This window comes from Ornithodoros turicata, unplaced genomic scaffold (assembly GCF_037126465.1).
Source record: "Ornithodoros turicata isolate Travis unplaced genomic scaffold, ASM3712646v1 ctg00000961.1, whole genome shotgun sequence".
NCBI classification, from domain to species: domain Eukaryota; kingdom Metazoa; phylum Arthropoda; class Arachnida; order Ixodida; family Argasidae; genus Ornithodoros; species Ornithodoros turicata.
Window position 1 is genome coordinate 438,747 of NW_026999429.1, and position 19,874 is coordinate 458,620.

Genomic DNA, 19,874 nt, shown 5'->3' on the forward strand with positions numbered 1-19,874 from the left:
ATGCATTTTACATACTGGAGCACAAACTGGGTGATGAGAAATCTTTTCTATCATTTTGATAGTGCCTACAAATGCCGCCGTTAGTGCCTTTTTTCGCGTAGGTGCCGAAAACTCCGATTAAACATCGAAAAAAAAAAGAACTATACTGGCCGTTAAGCAGTGGCGATACTCCGTTGTACATGCAGAATTGACATCAGTCACGGCGCACGTCACTTTGAAGCCATCGATCGCTTCAGATAAGCGAGTATCTCAAAGGTACTGGAACGTACTCACTTAAAGCACTCCCCATTGCGAAGTAAGCTCAAGAACACGCGTTTCATTGGTCGATAAGGGAGTGGAAGTGCGTCCTTTTGCGCTTCACCGCGACCAGCCGCGACAAAAATATGGAAACCGAAACCAATTAATTACTGCAAAAAATGACCCGCTTCGGTGGCAGATTTTTCTCTAAAAGGTGTCCACTGAAGCTCCCAGAAGGGGTATACCAATTTTAATGCCAGTGGTGCCCTGCTTTAAAAGCTACGCTTTTGACAAAACTCATTGGAATTGTTATTTAAACAATGAGCGCCTCCCACTGATTGACACGGTGCGCAGCTTGTAGATGGCATCGGAGAGATACTTGTAAAAAAGAAAGTTCTTCGATTGGTGCACCTGTTCGCGAATTATTTAGCCCGGGGATTTAACTGAGACACCTTGTATATCGCCTGAGTGGAACCGCTTTCCCGGTACCGCTACCGACATTACCGACGCCAAGCAGTTTAAGAAATGTTTATGCGACCGTTCATCTGCATAGTCATTTTTCAAACTCCATGTTGTACACTTGTGATCGCATTGTTCATCTAATCAACCAAAATGTTTCATTTTCTTTGTATTTACCTCCACCTTATCAGTACAATTTGTTTTTGTGGACTCCTAAATATTTTGTATGCTGGTCATATAAACATTATACTATTAAGTGTTGGGCACTCCCCACCATACTTCCCACGGCCCAGAGGGCAAATAAATAATTCGTTGCGCGTTTGGGATGGTTGGCTGTCGTTTGACTTGGATGCAGGTGGTGGTGGTGGTGATGGTGAAAGGGCTTGCCGTTGTCGGCCTCACGTATGTGGGCAACGTCACGACTGACGCCCTGGGGAAGATGCAGAGTTGATACATTACGGGAACGAGACGCCGCGCTCTCAGCCAATTGCGCAGCAGGAGGAGAATCACGTGGGAAGCCGGTGGTATTAAAAGGAGACGACGAATTAGAGCGTTAACCATAGAGCACAAATGTCGCGCATTACGCCAGAGAGAGAGAGAGAGAGATACATGATGACGATGATATGGGGGACGATTTCCGCTCATGGAGCATCATGCCGCTTTTCGCCAAACGCATCCACAACCAATGTGAAATCAATCTGCAGTTTTTGATCGACCACGGCAATTTATTCGTGGGCATTTTGTTGCCGTCCTACACATTATTTGACAGGCAAAATCAGTGAACAGAATTAGCCGCAATATTGAAGTGTGTTAAGAGCGTTGACAGGGGCTTCTGAGATAGGTGCAAAATAATCTTTAGGCAAATCTGTGCGTGCTTGATAGTGAAGCGCAGCCTCTGTGGTGAAGCATGTTACTGCGCTCAGTGCCGGCAATTATTTAAGTACGGTGCAGAAGAAAAATGAAGAGCTCCCCAAAAGCAATGTGCATCCTGGTTGTGCGTGTCAGTGGCGACTGACCAGCTGATTTGCTAGTTACAAGCCGTGTTCAAGGGGACTTTTGGACATGAATGGACTTGTAGAGTTGGATAAAGTTAAACGCAGCACCCTGGGAGAACGGGAGAGGAGCCGTCTTATATTTGGTTTTACTTCATATGTGTGATATATTTTGATTTAGGAATAGCAAGCCGACCTTCGGTCAGGCTGGCCTTTCCTAAATACTGTATAAGTAGTTAAATTCGCGGGCTCAATAATTCGCGAATTTGTGAGAGGCCATGATCAGGCAGTTCTTCGCGGGACCTTAAATTCGCGGTACCACGGTGCGTCGACTCCGCATCTTTGGGGCTCTCCACCTTGAACTTCCTGAAAGAACCTAATAAAAGGTTTCACAACTGGGTAACTCGTTTAATTTGTCTTCCTTTTGAGCACTCCAGAATGAAAGGGCTGCAATTAGGGGGTTCCTACTCGGCTTGTATCTGTGTCATTACCGAATTTCCCTGTCTCCCGTCATTCTTGTCATCGCATCGAGAATGCGCGATTGGTACTCGATAGTGATGCGGCAACTTTAACAAAGGCTGATCCGCGTGGCAGAGTGCATACACGCTTGCTGTATGATCCAGGCTTGCAAGGAACAGGAATCACGAGACGCCTACATCTGCGCGGGATTCGTACGTGAAGGCTAGACTACTGTCTCCAGTTGCAGCGCCGAACTGAACACTTTGGGTACATACCCTGGGTACATAAGTTGCATCAGCGTCCTAAGTAAAATTTGTTACATATACGTGCGTTCTCTTTGCGGGCCGGGCACTTACATCGCCGGGCCGAGATTGAGCTCGAACCTGTCTAACCCACTTTCTGCGACCCACGGTCAACTTTTACAGTCCGCTTCACTGGGACGGACCGGGTAGGCTACAACTTTGTCGGCCTCGGGGCCGGAAACCTAGAAATTAATCGGGCGTGGTACGGAGTCCTCGGGCACCGAACATTCCTAAGCCAAGGACGCTTCTAAGACGTGCACGTGTGACGGATGTGAAGGTCATATAATGGTCAAGCAATAATAAGGTCAAGCAATACACATGTTTCTGACAATCTTCAAAGTGCGACAGATAAAAAACGGCATGGATAGAGGCAGGGTAGCTGGTAGACGAAATTGACTTAAGATGATGTCGAGATTGGGGGAGATATATGTTTGGTCAAAATACGCGAAGAGGTTGCTATGACGCTCCTATGAGGTGATGGTCAAAGAGCTCGCCGTTGTCCGCCTTGCAGAGTTGGACGAAGTCCTGAGCCGACTTCTAAGGGAACTGTGCCGACATATATGTGAAAGAGTCTGAGGAAAACGCTGGAAAACCCCTGGCAGGACAGCCGGAACCGAGGTTCGAAGCCAAGTACTTCCCAGTCTGCAGTTTATGACGCAATTATGAGGACTTGCCAATCCCCATTCATCTGGAGAGGGTGATGGCTGCTGGAGGCAAGAGCCACTCAGACACATGCGCCCGTGGGATTCTGGTGGTGCCGTAGTGAAAGATTAGCGGTCAAATAAGACAAACCCAGTCCGTATCCGCAGGAATCTTAGTAGAGCGCTAATGGCAAAACGCTGGGATTCTGGGTTGTTTCAGGGCCGCAGAACTTTCAGATTTAATGGACCTAAGCTTGGGCTTACATAGAGTGACAAAAGACGAACAGCAAGCAGCTCAAGTCAACAAATGACTTTTACTCAACACAGCACATATATTGTATGCAGTACACACCTTGGGAAAAGGGGAAGTAACTCAATAACCAAGGGCTGCTTCAAGGGTAGATAAACCAGGAATGATTCCTCACTGTTCGCGATGCCCTGACGACTAAATGACTAAAGCTTCCCTCATCTGACGTTTCCTTTTTGCTTGCTGCAGTCTACCAATAACACACGTATCATTCCAAAGAGGTTCACAGTTTTACCACAACCTCGAGTGAGCAGCTATAATAAGTTTTTCTATGCTGGCCTAGCCTTTAGCCCTGACCAATGCGATACAGGTATAAATAAATAAATGGACACCACGTCTGTAGCCTGCTTGCATCCAAGGTTAGCGAAGAAACCTAAAAAACATACTCTCAGTGTTGCTGAAATCACGTTTTGTTGTCCTCGGTATACATAGTTGTGATTGAGTCTTGTCGTACCAAGAGAGAAAGGTGGGTGAACAACCTAAACCCAACCTACTAACTACTAGCTACCTACAACCTACTTCGCACTGGCCAGGCGTATTCTAAAATTCTGGTAATATCTAGCATGTCCATCTTTCTAATACAGCGCTGTAGCCGACACAGTGAAGAGCATCAACCAAGAATGTCCTGAATCATCATGAAGGTCCTTCTCCTGTTACTCTTCGTCATTGGATGTGAGTACCCATGGCAACGTTTCCGAAACATGTCCAAATGTTTACGATGTTGTAATATTTCTATTGCAGTGGCAGCAGCTGATGCCTGGCCTGGGAGGATATATAGAAGTGCTGATCCCGGTAACAACATAATTTTATACTTATCGATCGTCGATCAATATTAGTAATATGCTGGACAGCTTTTAATGAAAGACCATCATTGGGTGATAATAGTAATAATCGATTAAATATCCAAGTGGTTTGTGATCTACAACATAAGAGCGTAGTTAGTCAGCACATAAGAAGTTATCCAGCAGACTTATCTATATATATAAAAAGAAAAACTGTCATATCGCACTGTCTCATGTTTTATCGATGTGGCTCGAGACTGTCCAAGGAGGTACTAGAACATGTTGTTCCAACTCACGTCTTGTATATTTACATCGTGCGTAATTGATCACCTTGGAGTGGGCCTTCCTTATGATTGCGTCCATAGAATCCGGATAAGAACGTCATTTTACACTCCGATAATGCATCCATTGTTATTGAATAATATTAATATGCTGGACCACCTTTAATGCAAGTACCTCAGTCTATTGACTCGGCTTACACCAATCACATCTTTGGTGACCTTGTACGCGTCTTATAATAGCCCACGCAATGCGATAGACTACGATCCAGTAAAACGCTCAAGTTATGCATCAGCACAGACATGTGTCTCCCGCTATGAAGACGATTATCACATTAGTGTCACCACATCAGAGTAGTGTCAGTAGCCAACGCTGATATGCTGGGTAACAACAAGGGTCAGCACACTGTCATCATGTCCGTCAGCCGGTTATGGGGACGTCCTGTACGTGTATCATGATGAACCTGAGAAGAGATCCTTCCACCTTTACATTTAAAACCTAGGAGTCTTCACATTGAAGGAAGGGTGGTACGTGCTGGTTACACTCATGTTGAGAACACATAACGAAAGGTCTTAGGTTACATGCAGCTTTGTGGCGTTGACTAAGCGGAGGTTGTGCTGTGATCGCTGACTGAAATTGGCATGGAGGAAACACGAAAAAGCTCTTCTTCAGAAAAGAGAAGTGTGGAGCAAGTGACGTGAGGAGCTGTAGCTTTGCTTTGGGTCGCTTTGCACACGACACTTTGGGGGCCACTTGGACGCGCTAGTCCACAATTATCCAAGTATATTCCGAAGATATGCGTTGGGGTCTCACATGGGGCGCTGGACTGGCCCCCAATCTCGGCTTCTCCTCTCTTTCCTTCTTCCATGGAAGTCGGTCTCTCGTTAGTGGTCAGTGTCTCTATGTGCATAAAGGTAAGGATGACGATGGTAAATGATAATCTAGATGAGGAGACCATGAAATAAATCTGGATCAAGAGACGATGCCTTTTCTTCAAGCCTGAGGTACGTCTCTTCCTCTTTGAGTTGTTCCACCATGACAGCCGACGTTAAAATGAATTCGACGACGTTCCCCATGTTCATTAACTCGAATGAAGCGAATGACAGCGGTATCCCAAGCAGCACAATGCACTGAAAGCCGAGTGCAATAGGTGTGGTCGGTATGTGTCTTATCAATATTGAAAGATGAAAGTCACTGAAAAGGTTAGCCAGCTACAGGACTCGAACCCACATCTTCTGGATTACTGGTCCAGGGCTCTAATCGACTGAGCTAAGCTAATACTTATGTGCATTTGTGTCCTACAGCTGGCTAAACTTTTCAGTGTCTTTCATCTTTCTTCGTTAACTTCTTAGGCAATTTGAGGCTTTGTATGTATTTGTACTTTCTGCGTTCCAGCCCCAGAACATCAGTTCTCTCATTATCAATGTTCTTTAGTTTCGCGAATCTGATCAAGGCCCACCTACCCGTCTTACTTTATTGTACTCGACCTTTAGTACATTGTGGTGCTTGGGATGTTTCACCGAAGCCTGTTACGCTTGTGACAGGGTTGGGGACTTTACGAAATTCCGAGTTTTTCGTTGTTGATCCTTACACAGCCTGGTTAGATATATGAAATTTGAAGAAAAAGCCACTGCTGGGTAAAACGATATACTCGCGAAAGGCATCAGAAGCTGCCTTACAGAAGCCCTTACTGTTATGCGACAGGGCTTGCAGACATCTATATTACTCGTGCGAACGTGAAATCTGAAACGTGAAATCGTGACGTTGAAATCGGATATTCCTCGATGTACTTGCGACGCAACTTTTGCTCGCGCACTATCTTTCTGCGTTGCGAAAACAGCTGTCCCTCCAATAAGACGATCTACATGCCCTCTGTGTTTCCCTGTACAGTTTGAGGAGGACGCTAAATGCGATTCACAGAAAAACAGAAAGAAAAACCGCTAGACATCCCATAAGAAAACTCAAAAGAGGGGCGAAATGTCGTCATGTGGAATAAAGTGACCTACAGAGTTATACCGGCATACCTCGGACAAAAATAAATGTAACATAGGCTGCTGCTGAGGGTCAAGAGATCGTTTGTCGTTGGGGGAGAGTAACCTCCTCGCCGATATAAAGGCGGTTAACGAGTCCTCAGGATATAACTCTTCTTGCTGAGACCTTGGGCGAAAAAAAGAGGAGTATGTTTTTTTATCATTCCGAAGAACCCGGGGCCTAGCTATAACTTAGTTCCTCAGATTACTCTGTGAGTGGCCGTGAGTAGTATATACTCTTCTCAGCACAAAGTCCAATATAAACTGATGACAATATTCCATGCAGGGCTCAAGGCACGTGAAGCATATCTTGGAGTGGGTAAGTGTTGCTATAGAATTCACTTATTCGGTTCCCACATTTGGTGCCCTCCAATTGTGCAATACTTACAATTCTCGTTTCTTTTTTTTTGTCTTTCTCCTTTTTTTTTATTTACCCCATTGTGTCAGCCCTTGCGAGCAGGAGTTTGTGTGTTACCTAAGCCGTTGTCCACCAGCGACTTTCAACATATTGCGCTCGGATTTCAGGGCACGTTAATTGTCCTCAAAGAAGTTGAGTTACTGAAGATTGAAAGTTGAGAATATGGAGTAATCAACTGTAATAAACCCACGAAAAGAATCCGTGGTCGAACGGTAAAGAAATTGATCCAGGCAACGATCACCATGGCATCACCATTATCAAGTGGTGGTGGTGACGATGATTATGGAGGTGCTTGCCGTAGCCGATCACTCTCAGGCGTGAAACACCCATAGTCAAAGTTGCCTCCCGCCGTAAAACTACCCGTTTTCATTATCAGAAGGCTGAACAAGCTCCTAGTGGATTCTTATTTTCTGTAGGAACAGACAGTAGCGTAGACAGACAAATATTTCGAGAGGGGAACTATAGGAAGTTTCCATGGGGAGAAGCATTGCTTCCCCATTTTCCTCACAAAAATTCGCTAACAAAGGTACAGTTTCAAGGAGGTTAAATCCCACTAAATCCCCCTCGGGCTACGCCGCTGGGAACAGTCAAAAATTATGTGCATTAATCTCTTAAAAGAGCAGTGCAACACACATGGATCAAATTTTCGTTTTTGGCAACTCCCGTTTGTGCAACAAATAACGTGCGATGTCCGTAGCTTGCCTGTTGAGCGTGCTAAGAGTGTTTACCCTCCCCTGCTTTAGGGTGCCTCTGTGTGGTTCAGCTACTTTGTGACGCATATAGCAGTTCGCGTGTAACGCCCGTTTATTACATAAAAAAACTATACGGTGGGGCAGGATCTTCGGACGCATTTCGAAAAAGCAATAAAATTTGTACGCATATCTACTAGCAATGGAATATGCCACACCATCCTACTTTTGCGAGACGTTTTCATACACGCAAGCTGTAAATTATGCGGTACAAGGTACGAGTACACAATACGGTACGAGATACACGCCGAAGAATGTCGGAGCCCTTGCCTATTTGAATGTCTAATGCCCTATGCCGCTGTCGCAAGGTCAGTGCTTTATCCAGTATCCCAAGCACGGAGGGGTGTTGGAAAAAACTGGGGGTCATGAGGTTATTATAGCTTAACGTATCATAACCGATATTTGTCTAAAGCTGAAATCGCAACGGCACCCCATGTAAGGGCTACACTGGTGAAAAAGTCAGGAGGTTGTCGAGAGCGATATGAGAAATAAAAAGACGACAAGATTGGGAGCCCGAACTCTCAGAGCAGATAGGGAAGCGATTACGACAGCGTCGGTCCTTGAGAGAACTCTGTCAAACGGTAGTATGGGCACTCACATATAAACACCAGGGAGATATAGTATAAGAATTGTGCACGCGGTAGGGCGCATGTCATGCCAGGAGCTTTTGTCCAGAGTCATCAGGAGGAATCTGTAAAGAGAAATTCACGGAAGTGGGTGGGCAAGCTTGGCATATGGGTAATTAAGCTCGGCTGCGCACTGCGGACAAAATGTCACGGTTTCGGATCCACCTCACTAGGGTCTAGGACCGTCATTGGATAATAATAATAATCGATAAAATACCCAAGTGGTTTTAGATCTACAGCATAAGCGCATACATTCTTAGAAATGACCTTCACCACATAGCAGGCTCCTAGCCAACCATCATCCCAAATGACAACGTTCTCCCCCTGATTTGTTGAAAACGGGAGTCGGAGCCTATTCTGTGCTGTGCATATTGCACAAAATGGGCTGAGCCTCCCGTTTTCAACAAATCAGGGGCGAGAACGTTGTCATTTGGGATGATGGTTGGCTAGGAGCGTGCTATGTGGTGAAGCTCATTTCTAAGAGTGTAGTGAGTGAGCAGTAGCTTAAGAAGTTATCCAGCAGAGTTATATAATAAAAAAAAAGTGGAAAACAGTCATACCGCACAATCTTGCGTTTTCGCGATGCGCATCGGGACTGTCCTATAGGATGTACTAGACCATATTGTTCCTACTCACATCTTGTATATTTACATCACGCGTAATTGATCACCTTGGACTGGACGTTCCTTATGGTTGCGTCCGTAGAATCTGTGTAAGAACGTCACTTTATTATCCCAGAACGCATTCATTGTTGTTAAAAAATATTAATATGCTGGACAACCTTTAATGGAAGTACCTCAGTCTATTGACTTCACCCTCTGCTTACGCCAATCACATTTTTACTGTGTCGGACATTGTCCGCGTCTTATCATAGCCCAGCAATGCGATAGATTATGATCCACTAAAACGCTTAAGTTCCACATCAGCACAGATATGTGTCTCCTGCTATGAAGACGATTATCACATTAGTCTCACCACATCAGATTAGTGCCCGTAGCTAATGCTGATATGCTGGGTAACCACAAGAGTCAGCACACCGTCACCATGTCCGCCAGCTGGCTGCCGGGACGGCCTGTATGTCTATGATGATGAACCTGAGAAGACATCCTTCGACCTCTAGATTTAAAACCTAGGAGTCTTCACATTGAAAGAATGTCCTCGTTACACTCATGTTGAGAACACAACAGACCTTGCAGACATCTGTATTGCTAGAGCGAACGTTTGGTGATGTGAACATCTTGAAATCGGATATTCCTCGATGTATTTGCAACGCAACTTTTGCTCGCGCACTATCTTTCTGCGCTGCGAAAACAGCTGTCCCTCCAAGAAGACGATCTACATGCGCTCTGTGTTTCCCTGTACAGTTTGAGGAGGACGCGAACTGCAATTCACACAAAAACAGAAAGAAACACCGCTGAACATCCCCTAAGAAAACTCGAAAAAGGGTCGAAATGTCGTCATGTGCGAGCGACCTATGGAGTTATACCGGCATATATCATTCAAAAATAAATGTAACATAGGCTGCTGCAGAGGGTCATGTGATCCTTTCGTGGTGGTGGTGGGTAACCCGCTCGTGGGCATAAAGGCGGTTAACGAGTCCACAGGTTATGCTGACCCCTCCGACGCTAAAGACAGGAGCATGTTTTTTTCTCTCTCTCAATCCGAAGAACCCGGAAGGCCTAGCTATAACTTAGCTCTTTATGAAGATCCTGGGCTCCATCGTCCGGTTCTTCACCTGTTCATGGACTTCCCGTCGTCCACTGGATTGCTTCAGACGCTTTAGATCTTTCTTGTGTTTTCATCATTCCTTCATCAGCTTCACATAATGTTCCTGTGCAGTGGGGTAGGGTACCTCACCACCGCGGTGAAACACCACATCTCATCGTCACCATTTCTTCTTGTTGTTGTTGTTACTTCTTTAGATTATGCTGTGAGTGACCGTTAGTATATACTCTTCCCAACACAAAGTCCAACATAAACTGATCACAATATTCCATGCAGATTATATAAAGCTCAAGGCACGTGAAGCGTCTCCTGGACGTGGTAAGTACTGCGAGAAAATGCACTTATTCTATTCTCGAATTAACCGCGAAAAATGCGAATTTGTTTCCCGCATTTGGTGCCCTCCAACTGTGCAATACGCAGAATATTTCATTTCTTTTTTTGTTTGTCTTTCTCTATTTTTTTTTCATTTGCCCCATTGTGACCGCCCTTGGAAGAAGGATGTTGTGTGCTACCTAAGTCGTTGTTCACCAGCGACCTTCAACATATTGTGCTCAGATTTCAGGGCACATTTTAACTGTCCTCAAAGGCGTTGAGATACTGAACGTTGAATGTTGAGAGTTGAGAACATGGAGTAATAAGCTGTAATACACCCACGAAAAGTATATGTGTGGTCAAACGCTAAAGAAACTGATCCACTGACCGATCACCGTCCCCAACGGAACAATAAAGAGTTTTAGTAGATGGGTAGAAATCCAGCGAACCGGTAGAATGTAGGAAGGGAGTTGCCTCAGGACAGAAGCCGCCGATATTTCGAACAGAGACTGTTCTTCTTCTGGGCACCGTCCTCATCATTGGCATGGTATTTAAAGGGTTAAACACGTCACACCTAACCCTTTAAATACCATGCCAATGATGAGGACGGTGCCCAGAAGAAGAACAGTCTCTGTTCGAAATATCGGCGGCTTCTGTCCTGAGGCAACTCCCTTCCAATAAAGAGTTTTAGTAATTCGTACACTATGGCCCTTGCGCACGTAAGGAATGGCGTTGATGGTTCTGTGCATGCCCATAATAGCGAGAAACCTTCACGCAGTGCACAGAACCACCAACGCTATCTGTTACGTACGCTACCACCTTTGCGTACGATGTACTAAATCTCTCTAATGAAGCAAGAAGGCTGTGGATAACGAACAACGCTTGAACAATGATATGAGAAATAAAAAGACGACAAGACTGGGAGCCCGAACTCTCGGAGCAGGAAGGAAGCGATTAGGAAGCAGACGACAGCGTCGTCGTTGACACAACTCTGTTAAACAATAATATGGGCCCCCACATGCAAGCAATAGAAAGGGATAGTATAAGAATTGTGCACGCGGTAGGGCGCTTGTCATGTCAGGAACTTTGTCCTTAGTTATCAGGAGGAATCTGTCAAGAAAAAAGAACGGAAGTGAGTCGACGAGCTTAACCTATAGGTCATGAACCCCGGCTGCGCACTGTGGACAAAATGCCAGCGACTGATGTTGATGGCGGACTGAAATTTGTGGATTAGGTATGACTCACGCTGTTGTATGCTGGGTAGAGAAACCTAACACCAAAGTGTCTTTAAAGGAATATCAGGCGTTCACTCAAGTGCCTTCGCTACGTTGGATTTATGCCTATTAAAACGAATCTGAAGATTAGCTGTAGTTTGGCCAATGTACTGTGCTTCACGGAGATTACATTGCTATATATATATATATATATATATATCACGTTAGATGAGTCGCCGTCGATGTGGCCATTAATTTCAACTCGAAAGTGATAATTTGCTTGTGTCATATGCCAAATATGGATTGCGTTCTTTATGTGATGTAAGGTTCATTTCTGAAGAGGTACAGACGTATTGCAGTCACACCAGTCGTACTGTAACATGTCAATGAAATAGAAAAGTGTATTTTGAAGCACGTGAAACAGTTGATACCTTGTGTTCTCATCATGGATTGGCTTGCATCGCGTACTTGGCTATAGAAGTACTTTAGCTTTTTCAGCTCAAGTACGCTAGGGCCGGGATCTGGCGTGCCATTGAGGAGAAAGGCGCCTTTTGCGCTCTCTTAATTTTTCTTCTAGCCCATCTCATCATCAGCTGTGCTTCATTTATTGTTTTTGTTCTTGTTGTCTGACCTCTCTCCTTGTGATTTCTAAGGATCATTCTGGTCATTGACACCGTTGGGCACCATCGCGATTTCTAAAACGAAATTCTGCGATATCTATACATCTGTTGAATGAATGACTTGACATGGTACATTGTAATAGGGAGGTTAATAGATTGGCTGGAAAAAATTGTAGTGCTTTCTCAGCTCGTTTAAGGCGCAACTATGTGGGGAGTTTTTGTAGCGGCAGAACGCCCAGCTTTTGTGAGCGGCAAGCGCGCCGTCGAGAAATGCCCAAAGCGGCAGGTAGAAAAGCAGTTCCGTACTCTCTCGAAAAAGAAACCGCGTATAACACGATAAAAACGTTTATTACGAGTGAAATGTTTCACTGGTTTTTGAGCTATAACACATTATAACGAACAAGATACTATAGCAATGCGCAAGCATTTGTTGTGATTGCCGTTCCCGCTATTGACCCGAATACACGAAGCACTTGACTTTTTCGTCAGTCCGTTGCACACTTCTATGTTTGTTTTGCTTGTGGGATGCTTACACTAAATTACTTTTTAACGTATCTGCAACAACCTTTTGATCTTCTGCCGTTCCGCTAGAGATATCTAAGTCCGTGACGTCATCTATTATGCAACCGGATGGACGTCATGTGAGGCTAATTTCGGACTTTTCACTTGTGGGCGCCGCTTCCGTCGTCGAGATCTGCTCGTCTTGAACTATTGTTCGTGGCCGTTGGGGCTTGCCTCTTCTTTTTAAATGTTAAGAGAGGTCAGCCAAGGTGCCTTGCTCCTCGACAATCACGACGGCCCAACGTAGCAAAAACTCCTCATGCGTTTGGGCAACGCTATGCCCAATTTTAAGATGCTACAACGGCAGCACTCAATTTGAACTTGGTCGGAGCGTCCAGAAGAAATATTCGCTGAACCATGTCGCGTAGCTTACCGCCGTACTTGAAATATTCGGGGGCACTTGGGTAACGGTATAAAGTCAATAAACACAGGGGCGCAGGTGCCAAATTTGCAGATACATAGGCACTGGCCACATCACAGATTCAAACTTTTTGTTTAAAGTTAATGATGATACACCTAACGCAGTATATTTATTAGAACGTAATGTCTGTTGTTGTAATCTCGGATTGTTACTGGCCATTGTAGATAAGTATGTAACTCAGTCCTGACACTTCATTCAGGTAATGAAAGCGGACTGGTTTCGAAATGTCAATTTCCACATTGTTTTAAATGTTGTAGTGCGGGTGTGCATTTTAGTGAAATACACGAGTGTTCCCTGCCTTTGAACTATATTCAATGTAATCTCTGTAAAGCACAATGCACTGACAAACTGAAAGTACTTTCAAAATTGTTTTTAATAACCATAAATCGTACATAACAAACAAACCAAATCTCCACCTCTCCTGATACTTTTGAACCTGGCCGTTCTTTTAAAGACTTTAGTCTATTCATCTTACAATCAAGTTTCCCTTCCTACCGCAGCAGAGAAGAGCGTAAATGATACCTAATCCACAACTTCAAGTTCACAATCAGCGAATACCCAGGCATTTGCCCACAGTGCGCAGCCCAGGTTCATGACCTAGGTTAAACTCGCCGACACACTGGCGTTTTTCCCCGTTTTCTTTTACCCTTACAGATTCCACCTGCTGACCAGGGACGATGCTTCTAGAAATTATTCCCTCCCACATCTCTCACGTTGAATACGATGCCGCCCAAGAAACGCTGACCCCATATCATTGTAATACTAACATCCCCGCAGTTCAGTTTTTACTAGTTGGATTGTGAGGAAATATTTTAAGTGCATTCTTTCGCAGCGCCTCGAAATGTAGGCGTATTTTGGGGAATTATTAGCGCATCCCGTGTGTGGTGGAATAAATCCCGAGTCACTTGTTTATTACAGCCGCGCGAGCTGTGTGCCTTATTGGAGCAATACCATACCAGTGTTGACAGAAGACGCCATGAAGGTGAGGACATTCTTTTTCTCCTCACTAGACACAACAAAGAGTCCCCATGTGGAAGCACAGGGCCTAAAGAAGGGGTCGCCACCCACAACAACCGTAACCTAGAGTCGTGTTCAACTTAAAAAGGGAACGAAATCTCAGTTGTCACAATATTACTGTCCCGCAAATATGATGGCTGGACATAGAGAGGTCACGCTCGCTCTTCAACGAGATAATGTAACCCATTATGCTCACTCTGCTTCCGTATTGGCTGTTAAGACTGGCCACGTGACACTATGCTGCTTCACGGCGCTGAACTATTTCTCTTGGCTCGCTATCGCGTCTCCTTTTCTCCAAGGCATATGCAGATAGAATAGAAGAGAAATAGAAAGAAAAAATGGAAACGTAGGTCGCACTGATGCGACCAGCTGTTCCAGGACACGATGTGTGGAAGCACTGAATGAATTAAAAGATTATATCAGCACGCACGTCCTTGAGGTAGGTCGTCAGTGCACACAGCGCAGGTTGCTGTTGTTGCCTTGGCCAGCTCCGCAGTACTTTCTCAACACTAGGTGGTCGGTTGTCAAGTTCCGCGAGGGTGTTTATCAGTGTTCGCCGACTACAGTCGAAGCGTCGGCAGGTGATCAGCACGTGCTCCGTGTTCTCCACAGTTCCCCAAGTAGAACAGTTCGGCGATCCAATGACACCTGTACTATGTAGGCACATGCAGTTGACGCGGACTAGATTTCCTTTTAGCAATGAGGTGACATGTTTAACGTCGCTCGAAATTCTGCCTCATCTCTCAAGTTGCATACCAGGAGTGACCGCGCAAAATATTTTCTTTCTGCGGTGCGTGACAGGTGTGCAATCGAATTTACAAAAAAAAAAAAAGAAGAAATAAAGAAAATAAAAAAAACGATCAGATAAAGAAACCGCAGACGTGACGTATTCGAGGCTCCGTGCCTTGTTTCTTCGTTTTTTCCTCGGAGCTCACGCGACGTTTATATATGCGTGAGCTGTGTCGTGTGTACGTCACTGGTCACATGAGGAGAGTAGCATTCGTCACGACCTCCTCTCGTTCTGAGATGCGCTCTTTTCACTAGGACAAATACTTTTCAAAGGTGTGCGGAGCAGAGCCCTCGCCCTGGAGGTTACGTACGTTCATGGTTATTTCCCAGGAACTCATTTTATTCAACGAAAAAAAAAAAGAAACAAGAAAGGCCATGAAGCAAGCGATGAGCTGGTGAAGATGATGCATAATGTAGAACCCCGAGACTACAGACTGTGTTGTGTCTGTCCTTTCGTGTTCCCTAGTCTCGGAGTTTTACATTATGCATCATTCGTTAGAGAACAGTCTGCATAAAAAATTGTTGGTGGTCACCTCGCTTCTACTCGTGCTACTTCTTTTGTTATTCCGCCCTGCTGACACCGTGAAACAACTATGATAACGTACGGTGTACGGACAAGAAAAAGATATAGTGTGTGTGTGCGTGTGTGAAAAGAAAAGGCGGCAACCCCTTTTTACCTTGACCTTGAAGCAACATTCAAAGAAAGAATAATGTGCTGCATACATTCCAAAACGACGTTATTTTGCTCTCTGTCAATGTATACCGCAAATTCTACCGATATATAGTCCGGCTATCTCTTGCTATGTTTCACACGAGCCGACTCAGGGAAGACTTTCCAAGCAGCACAATGTAGTGAAAGTCGAGTGCAATGGGGGTGGACGGTACGTGCCTTATCAATGCTCTTTAGTGTCACGACTCTGTTCAAGGCATTCCACCTACCCGTCCACCCCATTACACGCGACTTTCAGTACGTTGTGCTACTTGGGATTGGTGAGGTTAATCTGGGAAATTAATGTGTGGCGGCATGCGTTTGCACTGTTCCTGATTGGTGTGAAACCCCACTCTGTTTCGACATGCATTTATGCTAATAAGGGGCGTTATACTTCCATGAACGTATGGAGGTGCTTTTACACACATTAAGCCCACCATCACGTAGAACGTAGAAAGTAAAAAGGAAACTACAAGGAGCGAACGAGAGTTTGTGCTACCGTACCCATACTTGCCAAACGCCAGATACGCGCTATGCTGATAGTAATCAGGGAGGAGGTAAAAAATACTAAAACTAGTCAAATGAATACCGACATATTTATTGTATAACATATTGTACATATTTTACAACGGCCTGTGATGATTTTATAAATACATGTGATCTGCGGCAAAAAAAAAGAAGAAAAGCTGTGCTCGCAAGCTCCACGCAGGTGTAACACCCATCATAGGCTTCCCAACCAATCTCATGTGTCCAAGACTTTGGGCCACGTCACAAGGCAGTATATTCAGTGCTTTCAACGTAGCATGGAAAATATGTCACGTGCACCTAGCACGAGGCAACATTATTCGTGTTCCAAAACACATTTAGAATATACAGAACAAGTGAGACAGAAAAACTGAACTTCTGTATGCAATGAGGGAGCATGTCGAAAAATCCCAAACCTAGAAAAGTGGCGTGATCTCAGTGTCCGTCCCATTGGCAAGCATGCATTTCCCGTTTCTTACCCTGCTGTAGCGGGTCAATAAATTGCAATGCAGTCCTGAATTTTCTTTGGCAGGTTGGTGTGCAACTGGGTGACAATCCAGCTAAAATAGTAAAAAATGGGATAAGGCCACTTATGACATGCAGGGGTTCAATTATAGCCATCGCTTACTATCAAAAATGTCTCAATAATCCTAAAAAAATACTAAACATCACGCATTGTAAAACTTGTTAGGTCGCAAATCTGTGATTGCTTTGCTTGATTGGTCGATTGGGCTTTGGTAATCGTTAATATGAGCCGCTTCAAACTCCCCTAATAATTATTTATGTCATTACCTCAAAGCCCCACGCGGGCATTACATGAGGGCACAGATTACATGAGGGTTTCCAAGAAACGAAAAGGAAATTAAACAAAAACAAGCACGTACAGGAGCGTAACCCATCTCCATATGCCGATACAGTGAACTGACATAGTGAACTACTGGCCACGAGGTTTAACGCTCATGCCAAGTGCGCTACCGGAAACCGGAGTGCATGAAACGGCACAAACACACAGTCCGTCTAAGATGAAAAGCCGTCAGTATTTCGAGAAGCAAACTCGAATGCTATAAACCCTGCCATGGATACATCTCAGGCTGGGTTCAAACAACAACTTTATTTTGAGATGATGAATGGAGTTTGATTGGGATCACGGGATGAAACCGGTCGTTGCAGGATGTTCCCTTTCATCGATCTGATTAAAGGACATTGGCAGATCTCCCTTACTGAGGAGTGCAAGCAGCACACAGCGTTTATAAGTCCGTTTGACATGTACGAACACAACACAACGAACACAGTCAACCCTCGACTTATGAACACCCTTGGTTCCTCGAAAAATCGTTCGTAGATCGAGGGATTCATAAATCTAGGTGCAAGGTGCGCGAAAGAGGAATGGCTGAAACACGACACGATCCAAATCCACTAGTTCCACAATCCACTAGTTAACGTTTATTTTTTTAATAGCCTGTAATTGCGCGCTCTGCACCACACATTCTGCTGTATTTGTCCTCTCAGAAGAGACGATAGAAGTCTGCACTTTACTCGTCCGCCTGGTTTTGGAAGTACCGTACGCACCATACATTCCTCACTGAGCGAGCCTTGGACAAGGAACATACAAGAAGACGACGCAACACAAGTCCATAGGAAAAGCAAAGTGTTTTAATTCCATTCCGAGACCCCTTAAGCCAAGAAACTGACAAGAGAGTCAGGATGTACAATAAAGGCACACAGTTTCCTCCGCTTGTTATCTCGTCAAACTCATGCACTCGCGTCAAACGAGAGTCAAACTCTCGTCAAACCTTTCGGTCGTTGTTCTTTTCTTTCACTAGGACAACAGCAGAGTAGAGGTGAGTATACAATGTGCTTAGAGAACTTGTGTTGTGTCGTCGTGCTTCATCGTTGCTTGTCTCAGGATATTCCTCCATCGTTACCAGGTTGCATTAGTTGCGTATTGTTGGATGAGGTAAAACAGATAATGGACGACTGAAATTTTGAGTGATAGCATGTGCAAGGGGCCGTCTAGAGGGAGGGAGGGAGAACCTCTTGAATCTTTCCTTCTTCTCCGTGTCCTCGAAGAGAAGGAAACGCGGGGGACGTGCTCAGCGGCCCAAGGCAAGCCCTCGCCGTAACCAACTCAACAAGTACCCGCAACGTCCAGCCACTACTACTCCTAGATCAAAGAATGGCAGTTTATGAAAGGGCACCCTCTTAAGAACGAGGCCATTTTCAATTCGTCCAAGTTCGCAGTCAGTGTTTTGAAAAGACCAGCAAAGTCTCCTGTCTTCAGGGCCATCGCTTTAACGGAAACTATATTTATTTGCGAGCTTTTGTATCTTGTATTCTTGAGTGTGTTAAAAAAAAGATGACCAGTGTTTTTATATTGCATCTGTGTTCTTGTATTACAACCATGTATTGTACGACACATCCAAACTAAAGCATGTAACTTGTATCTTGCAGGGTGACGAGCGACAATAAAAGCACCTGGTAATAAAGCTCGAAATGACTTTTTCTCTCTTTGTCCGCATCGGCCGGACCATACATGCAAACCGCACATGGAGAGATTACTAAATCGAGTGTTGATAATTTGAGTGCCTAGGTACAGTCTGCGACGACTGCAGAGTGTATACACTGTAGAGTAATAGAATGGTTAAAATGAATAAAACGGTAAATGAGTTAATTAAATAACTCCCACTCTGAACACGGGTGACGAGAAGTCAACGCTGTTTTAAGCTGGGCTGCTACAAATTTAGAAAATGGAAACCTTACCTAGCACAGGGACACTGGACTTGGACCACCGAAGGTAACGACAAGCCTTAGGTACGGGCAACTTTATTGTGCAAAGGAACGTTCATATTCTGGAGTTATCTATTTGAAGCGTTGTGAACACGACGCGCCATCACCCACTTGAGGTAAGTCGCGCGGCGAGAAGGATGTGGCCAGAGGGCATCATATCCAGGGGTAAACAAATCAGGTAATACTATGTGAGAAGTTAGTTGCAGAGCGTGTTGGCTGACTTGCAGTAGAACAAACTGAACTTTACTGCATAGCACGCTCCGCGCCAACCACTGCCACGGCTTGCCATAGAGCAGTTATCGGTTCTTATTCGAAGGAGAGGAGTCGTACGCCTTTTTGTGTCACTTGGATATACGATAATTGACACAAAAAGGGCGTATGCCTCCCTCTCTCCCCGAATCAGAAGCGATAGCCCTATCATCTATGGCTGTGGTTGCCACAGAGCGTGCTATGCGATCAAGTCCAGTTTTTAGAGTGTGGAACACGTCGAAGTGTTGGCAATGAAGTCGCCTAACAAAGTGCTTCATTGCAAACGCATTAGCGACAAGCTATAAATAAGCATTGATGACAGCGGATATGCCTCCTCCAATCCAGTGTGGTTGCTTGTTGTGAAGGTTGCACTTTAGGAACAGCAACAACAACTTTATTACAAGATGGTGAATGGGGGAGCCTGGGGCGATACTCTACCCCATTGCTAGTGGTGATGTGGGGAATGAAAAAAATGAGCCCCTTCACAATATGAATCCAAGTGCTATGTCTCCAGAAAGGTGAAGAGAGCTTTGAGGGCATAGCGTTGGTGAGCGTTGGAGAGGTTTGAGGGCAGAGCAGAGACAAATCAATTTTACGTGAGAGTGGGGGCGAGAGTGTAGCTCGTTAAGGGATCCGGAGAGTACAGTTCGGGAAGGTTGGTAGT

The 19,874-nt window shown here is 44.9% G+C and overlaps 1 long non-coding RNA gene across 1 annotated transcript; it reads left to right on the forward strand.

Annotated features, from left to right (window-relative positions):
• Nucleotides 1–4,026: 4,026 nt before the first annotated feature.
• Nucleotides 4,027–18,672, forward strand: LOC135375969 (uncharacterized). Its single transcript, XR_010417460.1, has 6 exons — nucleotides 4,027–4,069; nucleotides 4,139–4,189; nucleotides 6,775–6,807; nucleotides 10,283–10,324; nucleotides 14,053–14,116; nucleotides 18,626–18,672. It is a non-coding gene; the product is annotated as an uncharacterized LOC135375969 (long non-coding RNA).
• The last annotated feature ends 1,202 nt before the right edge of the window (nucleotides 18,673–19,874 follow it).